Raw genomic sequence first — 16,442 nt, 5'->3', positions numbered from 1 at the left:
ATATGTAAATGATTCTAATAGTCTAAGGCAAACTAAGCAGGAAAGGCAAAGCACTGCTGGTGGTATTGCTGTAACTGCAGTCCTGACAGCGTGTGATGTCACTGGGGCAGCAAATCTGAATGCTGAGCACAAAGAAGTTTCTTTAAATGCAAAAGCAAAGCACTGTGAAAGGATTGTATTCCTAATCACGCCTCCTGTCACAGCCCTGGCTTCCATTTGCCCTTAAATCCCAGTGCGGCAGCACCGTGTGCCTAGGCGAAAGCGCATCCATGCCTGGCCTCTCCTTTTGAAACGACAATCTAACAAATCCTTCCAGACAGCATTAGAGAGCAGAGGAGACACTACCAGATCAAAACAGCCACCTGAAGTGACCCCTCTTCTGCTTCAGAGACACTTACAGAAGCTTCGTGCAGGAGCAGGAACGACGGGAATGCGGCACGACAGAAGGAGAAAGCTCAGTTGCCAACAGGTTCCTTTTAGCTGATTACAGGCAGGTTCTTCTTCAACACGCTCCGAGGTAATGGGCCTGCGCTTCAAAAGCAATGCTAATTATCAACTGGCCACCCTACTCCCAAGAAGTGGCACCACAAATGTAAGAAAGGCCACATTTCACAAAGAAGTAAAGTACAGCCTCTTCTGTATATAAGACCTGAGAAGTTACACCACAAAGTATTAGCCCACTGAATGTTCACACGTGTCAGAAGTATCCCTCGCTCACAGTCATCAGGAAGCCCCCAGACAGAAAAAAAAACCAAACCCAATACCTACAGCATGTTTATTCCTGCTTGGCCCAGCTCCTTTGCCTAACTACAGCGTTTAAGAAATTTTGTCTGAGGGACTGAGAAACACACTCAAGTTCTGTGGCTGATTAAGCATGTGCTCCTTACTCGGGGAGTAAGAGAGCTGTCTATCTGGAAAAACTGTATGCCAGGATCAAAATAAACGCAGGAGGAGGGGGGAAAGTAACACCTTTTGAACTCATCTATGTGAGTAAAAGCGAACAGGCCGGACTAAGATTTACCAAGAGTTTTGGTTTATTCGTTTTGTTTTCTGAGTAGCTCCACAGTCTTAATGGAAAGTGGCAAAGGGCATTCTGAAGATCTTAAACGCTCTTTATCCTGCAGCAACCCAAAATAGCATCTTGTGATGTACTTGTGAAATTCTAAAGAAGCCGCACAAAAGCCTAGAAGCCACAGGCAGTGGAAAATGGAGCAGAGCATTGCAACTTATGATCACGCAGACCACAGGAACATACATAAGAGGAAAGAAGAGAGACATTCATTCTCTAAATGAGTAGTGAATGGGAGCCTGGGAACTGCATGTTTGGGAGAACTTTAAAAGGGACTTTTAAAGAAGGGGCAGAGGCTTTCCCAGCACTGACCTGCCACCAGTAAATCACTGAGTTTGCTGGCTTTTTACTACTGGTATCACCCTGTTTGAGAGCCTCAACAGTTTTCATCAGTATTTGACTTTAATTGCAGGCTGCTCCCAGAAGATACTAGGGCACAGATGAAAGAGTGCTGAACACTTTAAGGTTTTAGCCAGGGACCTGTACTGTGGGTAATTTAATTAACAGTTCAGCATCCAACACATGACCGCAGCCAACTCTGATACTGCAAGTCTTCAGTCCCTTGGAGAACAAACGGTGAATATTCCAGAAGGAGAGGGAATACATCTCCTCTTGCTCACTGACTGTTCCTAGACAAGGTCACTAAGTGGAACACCACAGTGCTTCCACTCGTCATTCTTCTTGCTACATTAGAAGCTTTTCCTTTATTACATGAAGGAAGCGTTCTCTCCCCAAAGAAGCTCCTCAGAGGGCTGAAAGCAATGCTGTACCACTGCCCATCCAGCTGCAGCCATCCAGGTTCTATGATGTTAAGTGAATACTTGATGTTACTCAAAGGGGCCCTGAAACATGGTTTTGAACACCACAGTGCTTCCACAGATGTTCTAAAAGTTATGGCTGAACCAAGACTGCTTACAAGAATGGAGCATGAAGTACTTCTCAGTCTTTTCTACTAGATTTCACTAGAACCTGCTGACCTCTCCTCTTAAAGAGGAAAGAACAAAATACACCAATAAAGGAGGGGAAGGAGAGATTCTTTCTTGCTAAATCCTTTTTCTGCGAAAGCAGAAGTGTCTCTTTGAATCTGCATTCAGGTAGTTCTGGTTTTGCTCAGTTCAAATGGGAAACTAATACAAAACGAGAGAGACAAACAATATGAATAACCTCTGTGGCTCCATAGAAAAGTCACCAAGCTTCTTCAAATATCCTTAAAAGAAAACCACGGACTTTGGCTCATTTAAAGCAAGATGTGAAGGAGGGTAGGTTGCTGAATATTTTGCTTTATCTCAGGAGAGCAGCAGAAGGCTGCATGGCTGAGAAACACGGAACAGAAGACAGTTACCTTGTCTTCTCCAATTGGCTTTTCTTCTGTTCTTTCTCAACGCTCCTGGACAGAACCACCATGACTCAACTACAGAAAACACAAACTTAACCCTTCACAGCCATTTCAAAGAACAAGGCGATCCTATAAAAAGGGGCTGAAAAACCTGACGGACCTTGCTCTGTGCTCAGCTATCCGTAATCACGTCCATTCACATCAGCAGAAATAAAAGGTGTCAGAAAGGACAAATTTGGGCCATCACTGCTTACCAGCTGCATAGTGCATCCAGAAACAATTCTTAAGTTTTGAAAAAGTTACTTGTATCTTTCAATATCGGTAATTCTAGAACGTATGCGTTTGATACACTCTGAAAATCAGGCCAATACCAGGCATGTCCAGATGTACACACAAACTCACTAAGGTCTTTTGAAAATCATAGGCAATGAGCAAATTATGCTCTAGTTATGTCAGTGTACATCCAAAATCAGTGGAGTTACCCAGGCTTTTCACTGAGAGCAGTCTCTGCCCTATTTACTGGATCAACCACACACAAAGCACAACTGACATCTTACTGGCAACAAGCTGAATGAGAACATGCCTATCATAGCTAGCATTTAACACTATAGATACATGGATTTCAGAGTTACTATTGTTTTCTTTTCCCTCTCAAGAGAAGAGATTTCCCCATCCCCCACCCCTCTCCACCTCATTTCCATCTGGCTGACACCGCTAACGCTAAACCTCCAGCTGGATCCCACAGTATTGTCTTGAACATTTTGTTCCAGCAGAGCTGAACTCTCGGAGACTCTCGGCTCTAAACACAAATCACAAGGCTTTATGTACATACAAGAGCAGCCTCTCAATAACAGACCGTGCCCCTGGTACCGTGGCGGACAGGCTGGAAATAGGGCTAGTTCATGGAAGGAGGCCAGTTGTTGTGCTGTGGGGTTTTTTGTTTTGGTTTTTAGACACTGCCTCTTTTCACATGAAGCAGACAAACACGGGAGACTCCCTCTCTTTACCTAATGAGAGGGGGTTTACTCCATAGCTCTTACAGCCTTCCCAGACTGTGGTCTGGGGGTGGGAGCCACCCTCACGCAGTGCTACACTACCACAGTATTTTTAAAGCAGGATTCATTGACATAGGTAAGTGAACTGAAAGAGCCCACAGCACTCAAGTCACAGTTCCATATATTTGCATTTTTTCTCTCCTCCAGTGAAATATATGACAGCCTCTGGCCACAAGAGCAGCCAAAACACAGGGCTTGGAAAGGTCTGACCTCCACATCTCCAGCCCAGGTCAGATGCGTACCAGTAAAGATAACTGGACCAGGCTCCCACATAGGTTACCAGAAAACATTTGTGACAGGCAGTCCCTTGCATTTATAAGGGCAGGCAGTTTCTCTAAGACTACTTCAAGCAGAAAGCACAATGCCCTACAGTAAGAGTTAACAGGACTGAGCTGTTCTAATACTTCACCCTCATCAAACATGGTAAGAGGCCTCCCATGCTGGAAACTCCTATGACCCAGTAAAAAAAGACAGTGACCCAATTCTGTTATGACAGGAATGAAGCCCTTCTAATTTTCTGAAACAAGAACCGTTTCAACTAAACAATTCAATTCTGTTAGAAGCAGCCTTCTCACAGAACAGAAATTTGCAAAATTCCTTTTTTATTGCCATAGATTTACCCTTTTATAGGGCCATTCACGCCAGTGTTATGTTCAAGTGCTTTACAAATTAAGAAAGCCCCTTTAATGTAGAATAATTGCCCATCTTCAACTTCCCCTCTTGCTTTTAAAAGTAAGAAATCCAACCTCAAACCAGAATGAGACCTTTCCAGTAGCCATCTGCACTGTTACGAGTGGTGCTTTCAAGGCAATATTACTCCTAGTAAGAAATATTTCTCATTTACACTAAACTCCTTTTGTCACTTCAGTAGAAAGGTAATGCAGAAGTGCCATGAAATGCATAAGAGTATTGGAAAGTATCTTTTGTACTTCACAAAAAGATACTTTTGATGAAAGCTGTCTGACAAGACCTTTGCAAAGGGGAATCAGGTGCTAAGTGACACATATATCTCACGGCAAGTACGAATATGACAACATGAAAAGTCAGCCGCAAATACAGAGAGGAAGTGCTAATCAGTGCTCTTGTGTTTAAAACAAGGAAACAGAGTCTTTGCTTTATGAGAAAGTTTTTTACCATTGTGGAAAGTTCTGATTTACACAAATCCCCAACCTGAAGCCGATGGATGATGCAATTTTAAAATGAATTAGATACATAAAGACTTCTCAAACCTACAATACAAAGCAAAGAACAAGTGGGGAGGGGAGGGAAGGGAAAGAACAAAGGAACAGGTTAAACAAAATTTCTTACTCTTTTAAACAGCCACCACCAGCTACGTAACATCTGGCTGTTTAGTACAGGTCACCCCACTGTGATCACACAACCCTTACAGGATATCAGGGGTGAGAGAGCACACAGAGCCGTGGCAAACAACAAAAACCTCCCAAACCTTAAAACGACGAGAATTCAGCCAGCAACTTCTGCCTCTAGTGAAAAATCAACCAGACTTTCCTCTTTTGCATGTAGCACATTGCTTGCAATCTGGGAAAGGTATGTTCTGTACCCCAAGAGATGTATTTCCCCAAGTCAACAGTTAACAAAAAGTGTACATTTCATTCCATCTTCCACCACCGAAACTAACTTTCCTTTCTCCAAACAGTAATCTGTGTGTTGGGTGAAAACTGTAAATAATGAGTTACATAAATAATCTTTTATCATTCAAACCGCTGATACGAGCATGCTCGTTTGCTTAAAAGGTAAAGCACATTCATTTTAAACCACACAAATACAGAACTTCATAAGAACACACGCACTTACAAAAGTTCCACCCCTGCAAATGTTAACACGTACAAAACTTAGAAACCTCATGTGAAATCTGTAAGTATACTTCTGGGAATAAAGGTACATATCTTCTTAGAAGTCACATGAATAGAGTAAAAATATCATTTCTTTTAAAGATTTCAACAGGACAAATATGGCTTCAGGAAATCAAGAAACCTAAGACACAAAGTGCACACGTGATGGCCCTGCATGTGAGGCTATCAACAGAGATGCTACCTGGGAATGGTTCAGAGGATTCATTTGAAGACTGGACACTATCCGATCGTATGAAGCATTTCTAGTTTACAGCTTCTGTGATCACGTTAAAAATCAAAAGCATTTCTGTAATCAAACTGAACAATCCCCCCAGCAGCCTTTACCATAAGTCTGAACTAAAAAACCTTGAGTGCACAGAACTCCTCTACAAAGTCTTGGTTGAGTTTGAGCTGAAAAACAGTTGCAAGAACAAGTCACAGAAAAGGGACAGGGAGATGGGTAGCCATTGCATGCCTCAGAGTTTTCAGCTAGCAGAGGAATCCACTCATGTAGGGGTTTCGGGAGTTTGGGAGGGGGTAGGGATGGGAGAGTGAGCACCAAATGTTTTGCTAGCATAATTAAACCCAATTATTTTATCACAGAACTCCCCTAAAATGTGTGAAAATCCGCTGCATCTCTTGAACCATTCAACTTGATAGGACTTGTGGAATAGACAGGGCTATAGCATTCTAGAAATTTCTAACAAACTGAGACAAACAACAGTGATGCTTAATCCATTCTACACCAGTTCATGTTTCTTCTTCATGTCACAAGTTCACTTTTTAATTCATTATGCCCACAATGTGTGCAGTGAATACAATCAGATTTTAGAAATGAGTGTTACCACCCTGGCCAAAAAGCATGAACGAAAAAACGTCAGAATAGGAGGAAGCACAGTTGTTTATTCAGATTACAGCTTTTTGACAGGTCTCCATCCGACCTAAACTTGCCAACACAGTAGACTAAAATCTGATTGCTGGCTATGAGCAGGGACAGATGTTATCTGATAGCTGTCATACAACTGACTCTGTCACCTGAGAAGACCTAGAAACTACAAGGCTGGAACATTTATCGTAAAGCACTTGGTACTCACGTATGTCTGTCTGACAACAACTTCAATTCAAACATGAAGTCCCTACAACAACTCAATGCAAAAAGGCTTTTTCCCCGGTTTTTTGTTTGTGGTTTTTTTTTTTTTAAATAGACAGGACAACTGAAACAATGAAATACTGGCAGAGCTCAAGAATAACATACATAAAACCTTAACAAAAAAATTCACTAGTTTTTCACATGGCATCTGGGAACACGTATGCATGATAAAATAACCAGTGTTCGGCTGTATGGGCACCAGCACTACTACAAATCAGTGCAGTAGTTCAAACTAAGGTGATGGCCATATCAAGTCACTCCGAGTCACATTTCCATCCTCAGCACACTGAAGTTTGCAAGAAGAGCATATAAGGCAAGCTTAAGTCCGTATTTTTCACTTTCTGCCAAAGAAAACTCTCCCTCAACAACACAGGTCTGCTATGGTCTCCCTTACAATGTTCTTGCCCTTTTTCTGCTCTGTGTAAAAGATCAAATGAGATGAGAATCACATCCTTCTTTCCTTTTCAAATTGGAAACCCTCCCAGCTATGACCACTCTTTCAAAGCAGCACAGCTGCACTGCAGTATTGATTAAAAGAGGAAGTTTTCCTTGACGCCACAAGAGTGACACCCTGGAGACAGTGCTTGTGCAACCTTCCCTTGGGTCTCTGTGCTGTTGATTCCCCTGTCAAAGCTCAGTTGTCAGGATTCAAAAATAAAACTATAGCACAATGTTTCACCATTAGTTCTCTCTTTCTCCCTCAGCAATAAGAACTGTATTGCAGGATCTCACAAAAAGGTCTACAGAAAAATAATACATACTTAGTTTGACAGGAGCCTTCCTAGGCCCCCCATCCCCAAAATGCTGCCAAAAGGTCTGCATACTCAGAATAAATATATTTTTCATTTAACACAGTGCTAATTAGAGAAGGAGAAACTGGGCTTGCCACTTTCTCTTCTGAGGATGTCAACAGCTTCTGAGGACAACACTCCTTGTCTCTTCTACTACCTAAATCGAGAGCAACCACAAGCCTGTGACGAGTTGTGTGTGAAGGCCAAGGTGAGGAAATGTCTTAGCACCTCTCATACATATTCAGAAAGAAACAGTAATTCTCAGCAATAATACAATCCTATATATATGTAAAATGCTTCACAAAAGTTCTCTTAACACTCCTGTTGGGCAGGGAGGTAAACACTGTTAGTCCTGTTCCACAGAGAAGTGAAGTAACCTGCCCAAGGTCACCCAGTTAAATGGTGTCAAGAGCTGGGACTATAAAAAAAGTTCTCTTGACTCAAACTTCTGCCCTACCCACTAAAGCAGTATTACCTCCCTGCACCTTTGATAATAACAAGGGGAGGACAGTTCCTTCCCCACCACCCCTGAACAAGTTATACCTAGCAAACCCTAAGTAATTTCAGAGGAGGAATGAATTAACTCCTGTGCAGTTAATTCCAGGAGCTGATCCAGTTCAGGCTTGCCCACAAACAGAAGGAAATTCTTTCACATACACCAAAAGAAGAAAGAAAGAAAGAAAGAAAGAAAGAAAGAAAGAAGAGGAAGAAAGACAGACGTGAAGTGCTACATACATAGTAAACCTTTGTGTGAAAAGGAGATAAAACAGATTGACCGCCCCAAGAACTGAGCTGCCCGAAGAGGGACGCAATTTTTAAAGTACATCAATTTCTTGCTAACCTGAATTACCCTGCAAAGCTTCTAAGGTGTGCTTGTGGCTTTAAATATTTTCTTGTTGCTGCTTTGAAGGCAAGAACAGACATGATCTCCAAAGCACCCACTGATATGCAGTTGGGGGGAAGGGAGGAAGGAGGAGGAGGTGAATACTGTAGCTAGCTGAGAACTGTCAGATTGTGTTTGCCATCAAGGAATGCCATTTCCCAATGCCCGAGTTTAACTCTGGAATGAGATGCACGCTGCTGCTGACCCCTCTGCTGACATTCTATAGATTCCCTTATCTCATCAGCCCCTGAGCATCCCATCCTCACTCCTCCGCGTTCTTGTTCCCAAACTGTCAATCTCTCTGCAATGACTCACAAGGTTCTGAACCCACCATTCGCCTCTATGAGTCTTACTATTTTTTCATACATGTCCTTCTGGTTTAGATTGAGAGGCGTCTTATTCTTCTCAAACGTTAAAAACAAAATTAAAAAGAATCACTGAAAGCAATATGCCCTCAGCACAACAGCCTCCCTGAGAGCACTTCAAAGAAAAACACAGGAATCTAATTCTGCTTTCCAGTTAGAGTGCTGTAAATTAGGAATAATTCTACTAAAGTCAATCAAGCCACAATCATTGTAACAACCACTGCGAGCAAAAGCAAAGCGGGGCCTGCCTGTGGGCAGATTTCAGGAGTGACAATGGATTAGAAAATATATTGCAAGGGTGTATTAAAGCTTAGGTCAGCTTTACAAAGTCTCGATGTACTCCCCTTACAACCCACTCAAAACTAGAATTTTCTCTTTACCTACATTATAATCCTCATCATTATATATGACAGTTGAGTTGTTTATGCATTTACCAGATTAGACGTTCAGAAGCAGTGGTGCAACCACCACCTGTGCATTACTAACACAATTCTGAGAAAGGTGGAGCGGTTCGAGATGGACGCCAACCAAAATTCCAACACAGGCTTCATTTGTCATACCTGCGTGGCATGGATGCATCATCCATCATGGATGGCTTCAGTTCTTCACCTTCTGTCACCTCACAATTCGGATTATCCCATATTAAACCAAAGGCTGACTTAAGACAGCATTTTAAAAACTTGTAGAGTTCAGCAATCGGTAATGGAACTGTTTTAATGCCTTCTCATCCAATCTCACTGCACAGAGCAGGAGGAAAAGAATGGAAGAAAGAAAGACAGATGTCCCCAAAAAATTTATTTAGATGCTTTGGTATTCCTTAAGCTACTGAGTAACGACGAAAATGGAAAGGGTTAAAGGAAACCTAGCACGCTTATTTTTCAGAGAGCATAGAACCAAACACAAACATGCACATCCATACATTATTGGATTTGCTGGTTTAATCAGCAAGTACCAGTGACTCAATTAGCCTCTTAGCAGTGCCTAAATGCCACTAATTCAGCCCGCTGGCTGCTGCAGCATACATATACAAGCTTGTCCCTTTAGATTTAGCGGTAACAGCACCGCTATTCTTCTCGTGACAGCACTAGGGGCCCAGACAGTCTCCTCCTCTCTCTCTCTTTCTCTGTTCTGCCAACCACACAGAAAGAAAAGACCCCAGGGCTGACTGTGTGTGAGCGTTGAGTAGGAGGAAAAAGGAAGAGGGAGACACTATTTCTATTCATTTTACAGCTTCATCCATCAAAAGCCTTTCTAAAAAAAATATGAAAAATGCATTCCCAGAAGCTCATGGTTTAGAGCAACAGCCTAATAAGGTGTTAAAGAAAAGATAGTGACCTAATCTTTCGCAGCCACATCTACTACACAAAAGTTTATCAAAATTACACAAGCTAGGGCTGAAGAAGTGCTATTCAATTCTATCTAATTCACACTCCCACCATTGCTATCTGTTCCTTATATTGTTTCGTTTTAGGATAAAGCACCAACGTGTAAACCATACTTTTAACTGAAACTTTCATACCTTCGGCAATCTCAAATAATAATACGTAATGCCAGCGAACAAACCAACCAACCAACCCTGACCTGCTTTTTCTGTACACTCAACAGCACATTCGTTCAGTTAATTTTTGTGACTCTCCCTTATATAATGACTAATTTTCAGGCAGATTGATTCCCTGGTGAGTTATTGCACATTGTGAAGCCATAAAAGCACTAGTGACAGTCAAAGAAGGTGACAGGAACAGTAGGCTGGTGTTAGGGCAGAAACCAAAAGGAGTTTTGGCAGCAACTAGGTATATGTCAAATTAAAGTGACCAAGCAACTACGGCTTCAAAAGTATTGACTCAGTATGAACAAAATATGCTGTCAAAACACAACGTGTCAGAACTGAGCCCATCAGATCTATTTTACTTGATGACTATACATAGAATTACAGGTCAGGAGAAACACAGAGGAGGAAAAAACCCGTGCTAATTAACTTACAATGTGGAAAGCAGAGTATTCTTACCCAGAAAACAGCAAAAGACATGTGAGCTCTCCTCTCTCTTCCTCATAACCCTTCTCATCACTTAAAAATCAAGGCTCATTAAAAAAAACGGTCAAAGCTGTATTCACTCTTGGTTTGAGTGCCACATTTGAAAAAGAGGCAATATTGCTTTAAATCCCTCCCAGCAGCTTCCCGGCTGACAATCACTTGGCATCCAAAGGCTAGGTAGGAACTTGGCAACCACACAGGATTTCTACAACAATATTTGCAACATAAAATGAAACAAACAAACAAAAAAGAATACCCCTTTCAAGTACTAGACAGTAAACAGGCCTTGCACTCCCACTCCCCTTTCCTCATTAATATTGAGCAGTTTAAAATAAAGATGTACCAAAAAAACCACCAGGGAATCCAGGGAATTCATTAAGTCTTCAGTATTTCAGTTCACCAGTCTCTGATTTCCAATCAGCTGAAACTGGAAAGTCATTACTTCAGCTGCAGCCCAGGTCAGAGGAAAGACTAATCTCACACTCACAAAGGTGCCAGATTCCAGGTTTGGGATGAATGCAGGGTGGTTTTGGAAATATCAGGGGCTAAGGAGAAAGGAGGGTCTTAATTAAGGAAAACCAAACAACCTGTCCCCGACAAAACAGGGACATATACTCAGCCAGCATAAATCAGTGTTTCTTAATAGAAGCCACTGGAGCCATATACTATGAAAAGTGCAAAGAGCATGGCAAAAAAGTGACCGAGTTTCCTATTCTTGTATGTTTACTTGGATTTGATACCTCAATTTGAGAGATGATCAATGTATAAATTTTACTTATCCTTCATACCTACCAAACCCAATCACGAATACCTAGCTATCACCTGAATACACACAGACACTGCCCAAGACTATTCCAGAAGCAACACCCGCGCAGTTCATACTACAGAACTGCCCTCCTGCACAACAGCCCGCATCATCTTTCCTGCACAAAGTAAGCGGAAATTGTTGCTACTTAGGGGAACTCCACGGGAGGAGCGTGCAGAGACAATAAGCTGCTTGGTGAATCCTAGGAGCCAGGCACAGCTTCTGAAATTGGTCACAGATTTGCATGGCAACTCCATCTGTGTTGCTGTATCCACTGACCATATCCCCGCTCCTTTCACTGCCCGGCTGATAAATCCCTTTATACACTCATAAAGCCAGCTGCTCCCACAGCACCCCATCCAGCAGGAACTGCTGCTCCTCCTCCAACTTTGACTTTATAAACACAGTAGAACAAGACAAGCATATCTTTGTAGCAGGTTTTTTTGGTTTAGGGGTTGGGGTTTTGTTTGGTTTGTTTTGTTTTTTTTTTAATAATCGGAGCTCAACCACCCAGGGTGTAGGTAAACTTCAACATAAGGCAACTTACTTTCTTTGAAGGTGCCACAGAAATTATAAATCACAGCCTGATATTTGGTAAAAGCTGCATTTCCCTAAATATTGTAGTGAGCAGGTCAGACAGAAGTTCTGCCCAAACGAAGAGAGATCACAATCAGATAAAATGAAACTGAATACCGTTCAAAAACATTATCTTGAGTAGGTGATGCTACTGCAGCTTATGGACATTTTGTCTTCCCTTGTCAGAAAAGCTGGCTTGCTAATTTATGGGCAGAGTGGGAAAAGCAGAGGGATACAGACAGACACAGAATACTTAAAACAGGACTCAGAATGGAGACAAAGCTCCCCTTTCACCTCCTGCTGCTATTTACCATCTGGGATCCTGAAAAGGGGGTGATGGGTAGTTTTGTGATAGGTTTGGCAAGGGGCAGGACATTTAGGATTTTCTATGTGGAACGAGGTCATGTGTCAGAGCCTTCGCAGCACATGGGAACACTATCCAAAAGAAGGTTCAACAAAAGAGTTGCCCTGGCTGAACTGGAAAGAAATTCTATTTAAAAATATCCTTGCACCAATGCGGGATCTTAATAAGATTAATAATAACAATAATAAATTTGAAGAAAGTGCCTCCAGAACCTAGCACAGGAAAAATGAAGGAATGAACACATCCAATTAAAAGGTGGATGTTATTTATTATTACATTTTTAGAAGGGGTATGATATTCAAAAGTAAAATGAAAATTCTGAATCACAGCATTTACACTTCTATTTGGAAACCAAACAGGTCAGTTGACTCCATGTTTTTTGTTAACTTTTGCTTTCTTGATCCCCTTATATTGCCATAAGCAGGCAAGACCTTAACAGGATTATATAAAATGTACTGCAACTCTGTGGAAGGGGAGAAGTATTTTGTGTTACACTATTCTTTGACATTTCCACTAATATTTGGGGTCGGGGGGGTGGAGACACAGCAAAGACTGAAATCCTAAGTGTAAGAAGTGTAGGGTTTTTTTTCTTTCTTTCCAGCATAGCTTTGTTTCACAAAAGCAAATTACAAAAAGCAGCTATATGAAATGAGAAGTTCTGGTTTAGAAGTGTTTCTTCTGTTTTCATAAAGAGAATTATTAATAGGATGAATTTCGCATCATATGGTTCTATAGTAAATCTTCAAACAGGATCCTTTAATCAAAGGACCTGAAGGAAACGGGAGCGTCCTAGCCTTTTGCCCAGACTGGATGTCTGCTGACTAAAGTGATTCTAAGAACACTGCTACTGCAGACTGTAATCTGTGCATTAAATTATTTAAAACCTATACTCTACAAGATGCACAGATGGGAGAACTAGTCACTAGAACTAATGCAGTACTTTCTTATCCATGTGTCTCAATCTCCTGGTTGGTAGAAACCCCATTTTCAAGGCTAAAAGCTTTAAACTAAGGATGTCACTACTACGCCGTTAACTACACTGTGAAGTTAAAGGCAGTCTGTGTGTTGTGGAAGATAAATGAGCAAAATTTCTAACTGCACTGATGGAAAATCAAAAAGTTACTTCAGATCCTAAAGAACAGATCCTTTAAAATAATCACTGCGTAATACCTGTAAATCTGTGGTGCAGTGGACCGTAAGTGCAAACGTTGCTCTTGTTCCTCCCCAGCCTTTCCTCCACACATGTGCATGCCCACATGCACCGATCCAAAACTGGAGCCAACAAGCAGTAAAAGGAATCACAATCAGCATATTGCTATGAGACATAAGCAGATGGACACTTTCAGTCCATCAGAGAAAGGATCTTCAATGTATCAGAGTTCACGATGGCTCAGTCCTACAGCAATGGAGTCAGGCTGCAATAAAAACCCTTCTACCATAAAAGCCACACTACTTACCATCCTAAGAAACTACTGGTGAAGCCAGATAACACCAGTGTACTCCCGAGTGTTCATTTAGGCAAACCCTGCTCAGCATCCTGCCACCCAACACTCTTCTCCCCTGACATCCCAAGTATTCCTATTGTGTCATCTTCAAACTGCAGAAACAAGCAGTGGTTGACCATAACGAGAACGGGGTCCTTTATGAACCACGGGATCACTGACTGCATACTGCAGCTGCCCCCAGAAGCAAGCTTCGTTTCTTCTGAATAATGGCAGACTGGCATACGTAACATCGGCATACAATGCAAGCAGACTATCGAAACTCTTACACCCCTTCACTTACCAGCTGACTACTGCCTAGAGATACTTCAAAATAGACACAGGAGGCAGCCATTTCTCTGAGCTTTCATGTAAAGAGTAACATTTAAAATAACGCAGCTGGGAGGCCAGGGAAAGCTCTCTGTACAAAACCAGCAACTTCCAAACCAAATGCTGCATTATAGCATGGTGCTTCATGGCTAAACATCCTACAGACCTTTCACGCGTTATCATTCCTATTTGTCCGCATGCATTTATAGTGGCATCCTGGTATTTGGCAGCTTCAGGAGGGAGGCAGGGAGCGGGGAAGAGAGAAATACCTACAGGCTAAGCGCATGAAAGTTAGCCAGGTTCTTCTCTGCAGCCAGCATGCCTGAATGACAACAGATGATAAACTTTGCTTTGCAATTCATATCTGGCTTTGATGTATCTGCTATCATAGGGATAAATACTATTTGTTGATGAAAATGGATATCAAAACAGCAGAACTGCACCCAGTTATACTAAAAATTGCAATGTGCCAGGAATCTTAGTAGCTACACCATCTGCTGTGCTGAGCCAGAAGAAGAGGGGGTCACATACTCGTATCTGTCCTGGGATACATTCAAATGTGATTTGGGGTTATTAAGGGAGGAATTTATAGAAATTAATCTCATTTCCTCTGCCTCCTAGTTTTTGCCTTAATTCTACTATTCCCAGAGATTCTCACATTGGGGGCAGGGAAAGGGGGGAATTAAAGAGAGAAAGGGAGAAACAGAGGAACCAACACCTAGCTGGAGTCTAGATGTTTTAAATCAGATGGTCCTGAGCCAGACTACGGAGACCATTTGAACTCAAAGTATTTTTCTTGTGATTTCCCTATACAAAAAATCATAGGGGGCCATTTGAACAAAGTATTTTCTCAAAAATAGTCTTCTTGCTTTGGTTATCAGGTCAAGAATACAAAGCAACCGTCACTATAAAACTGAGAAGTAATAAGATATGAAGCTACAGCAATTGATAATCTGTCCTACAATCTTGATGTATATATTTTATGAGTGGTGATACAGTAATGCGTGATACCACATCGTTCCATAGCACATTTTCCCACCCTTAATGTTTTAAGAAACCAAGCACAAGGCCACAAGACAGCACCAGCCCGATACACAAATCAGAATGGCAGGGACAGCCGCCCGAGTATCACAGAATTAAATGGTGCCACTCTCACATGCTCAGATACTCCAAATGAGAAGGTGTGAAACAAAACCCACCACGTTTACACCAGCACAAAAGTCTTCTTGTTTGCATCAATATTGAGTTACTTGCATCACTGCAACCCCACTGACAAAGCAACACACTGACATTCTGCAGTGGTGTAGAAAAGCAAATTCTCCAGACAGAATATGGAACAGCAACCATTTAATATAACGCATGATAACCATATTAGGCCATTACATAGATACTACTATAATGGTGTCATCTGGCTACAGAGAACAACAAATAAATGGCCCTTCACTCCAAATTTTAAGTACAAAAATCCTTAATATTTTTTTTTTAATGTATTGTTCTACTCTGAGACAATAAACATAGTTTTGCTTTGTCCCCACAGCTTCGAAAAGAGCTTTATAGAGGGACGCATACACACAGAAGCAGTACAAAGGTCAAACACACAGGGCAATACTCAGCATTTGAAAATGTTACAAAAAAAAAAAAAAATCACAGTTTTGATAGTTCTGTGGGAAAAAAAACCTTAGCAAATTTGCAACAAAACTGTTAAGTAATTAAGGCAAGACACTTCACACATGAACTTAAACTGCTAATTAAATCCCCCCTGCTTAATTGACTAGATTTGCATATCATTCAGTGAGGAATGGGAATGGCTTGGGCATTACACAAGCGCTTCCTTGTGCAGAAAGCAGCTAAGTAAAATAAACTACAGGTAATAAGAAAAAGCAATGACAGTTTCTGAATGAAATAGAAATTTTCAACTGAGATTTTCAACATTTTTCTGTGAAGAACATCAGAACACAACTGATCCCAATCAGTTACTATTCCAATAGTAATATTCAGAACTTCAGCAAGTGTTTTATATCAACACTAACTACTCCCCTACTGCAACCTGTGATCACTACTGTCTGCTCGCATACACAGCTCTCAGTTACTCTCAAAAATGGGTTTATGTCCAACAGAATCCATTTCTGCTTTTTAAAAAAACAAAATAAAATCAAATACCTTCATTTCAATAACAGTAGGAGAAAAAGTATAAATATCTGCCCCTCTCTGCCACTAAACTTAGCATGAATTTAAAGAAAGGTTTGAGAAAACTTCCAGACCTGTAGCAGAAAAAAAACTTTGACTCCAAGATCAAATAGAGTCAAGGAAAACATGCAATTATCTGCCAGCTACATTGTTCATAAATGACAT

The 16,442-nt window shown here is 41.4% G+C and overlaps 1 protein-coding gene across 1 annotated transcript in view; it reads right to left on the bottom strand.

Moving 5' to 3' along the window:
* Positions 1 to 16,442, bottom strand: part of SKI (SKI proto-oncogene) — a 114,115-nt gene that overhangs the window by 82,294 nt on the left and 15,379 nt on the right. The gene's annotated exons all lie outside the window — the stretch shown is intronic.

Source organism: Charadrius vociferus, unplaced genomic scaffold (genome assembly GCF_000708025.1).
Source record: "Charadrius vociferus isolate BGI_N301 unplaced genomic scaffold, ASM70802v2 scaffold477, whole genome shotgun sequence".
In the NCBI taxonomy this organism is placed as follows: Eukaryota; Metazoa; Chordata; class Aves; order Charadriiformes; family Charadriidae; genus Charadrius; species Charadrius vociferus.
Note: the sequence above shows the minus strand (reverse complement) of the source record. Positions and strands in the feature narration are given on the sequence as shown.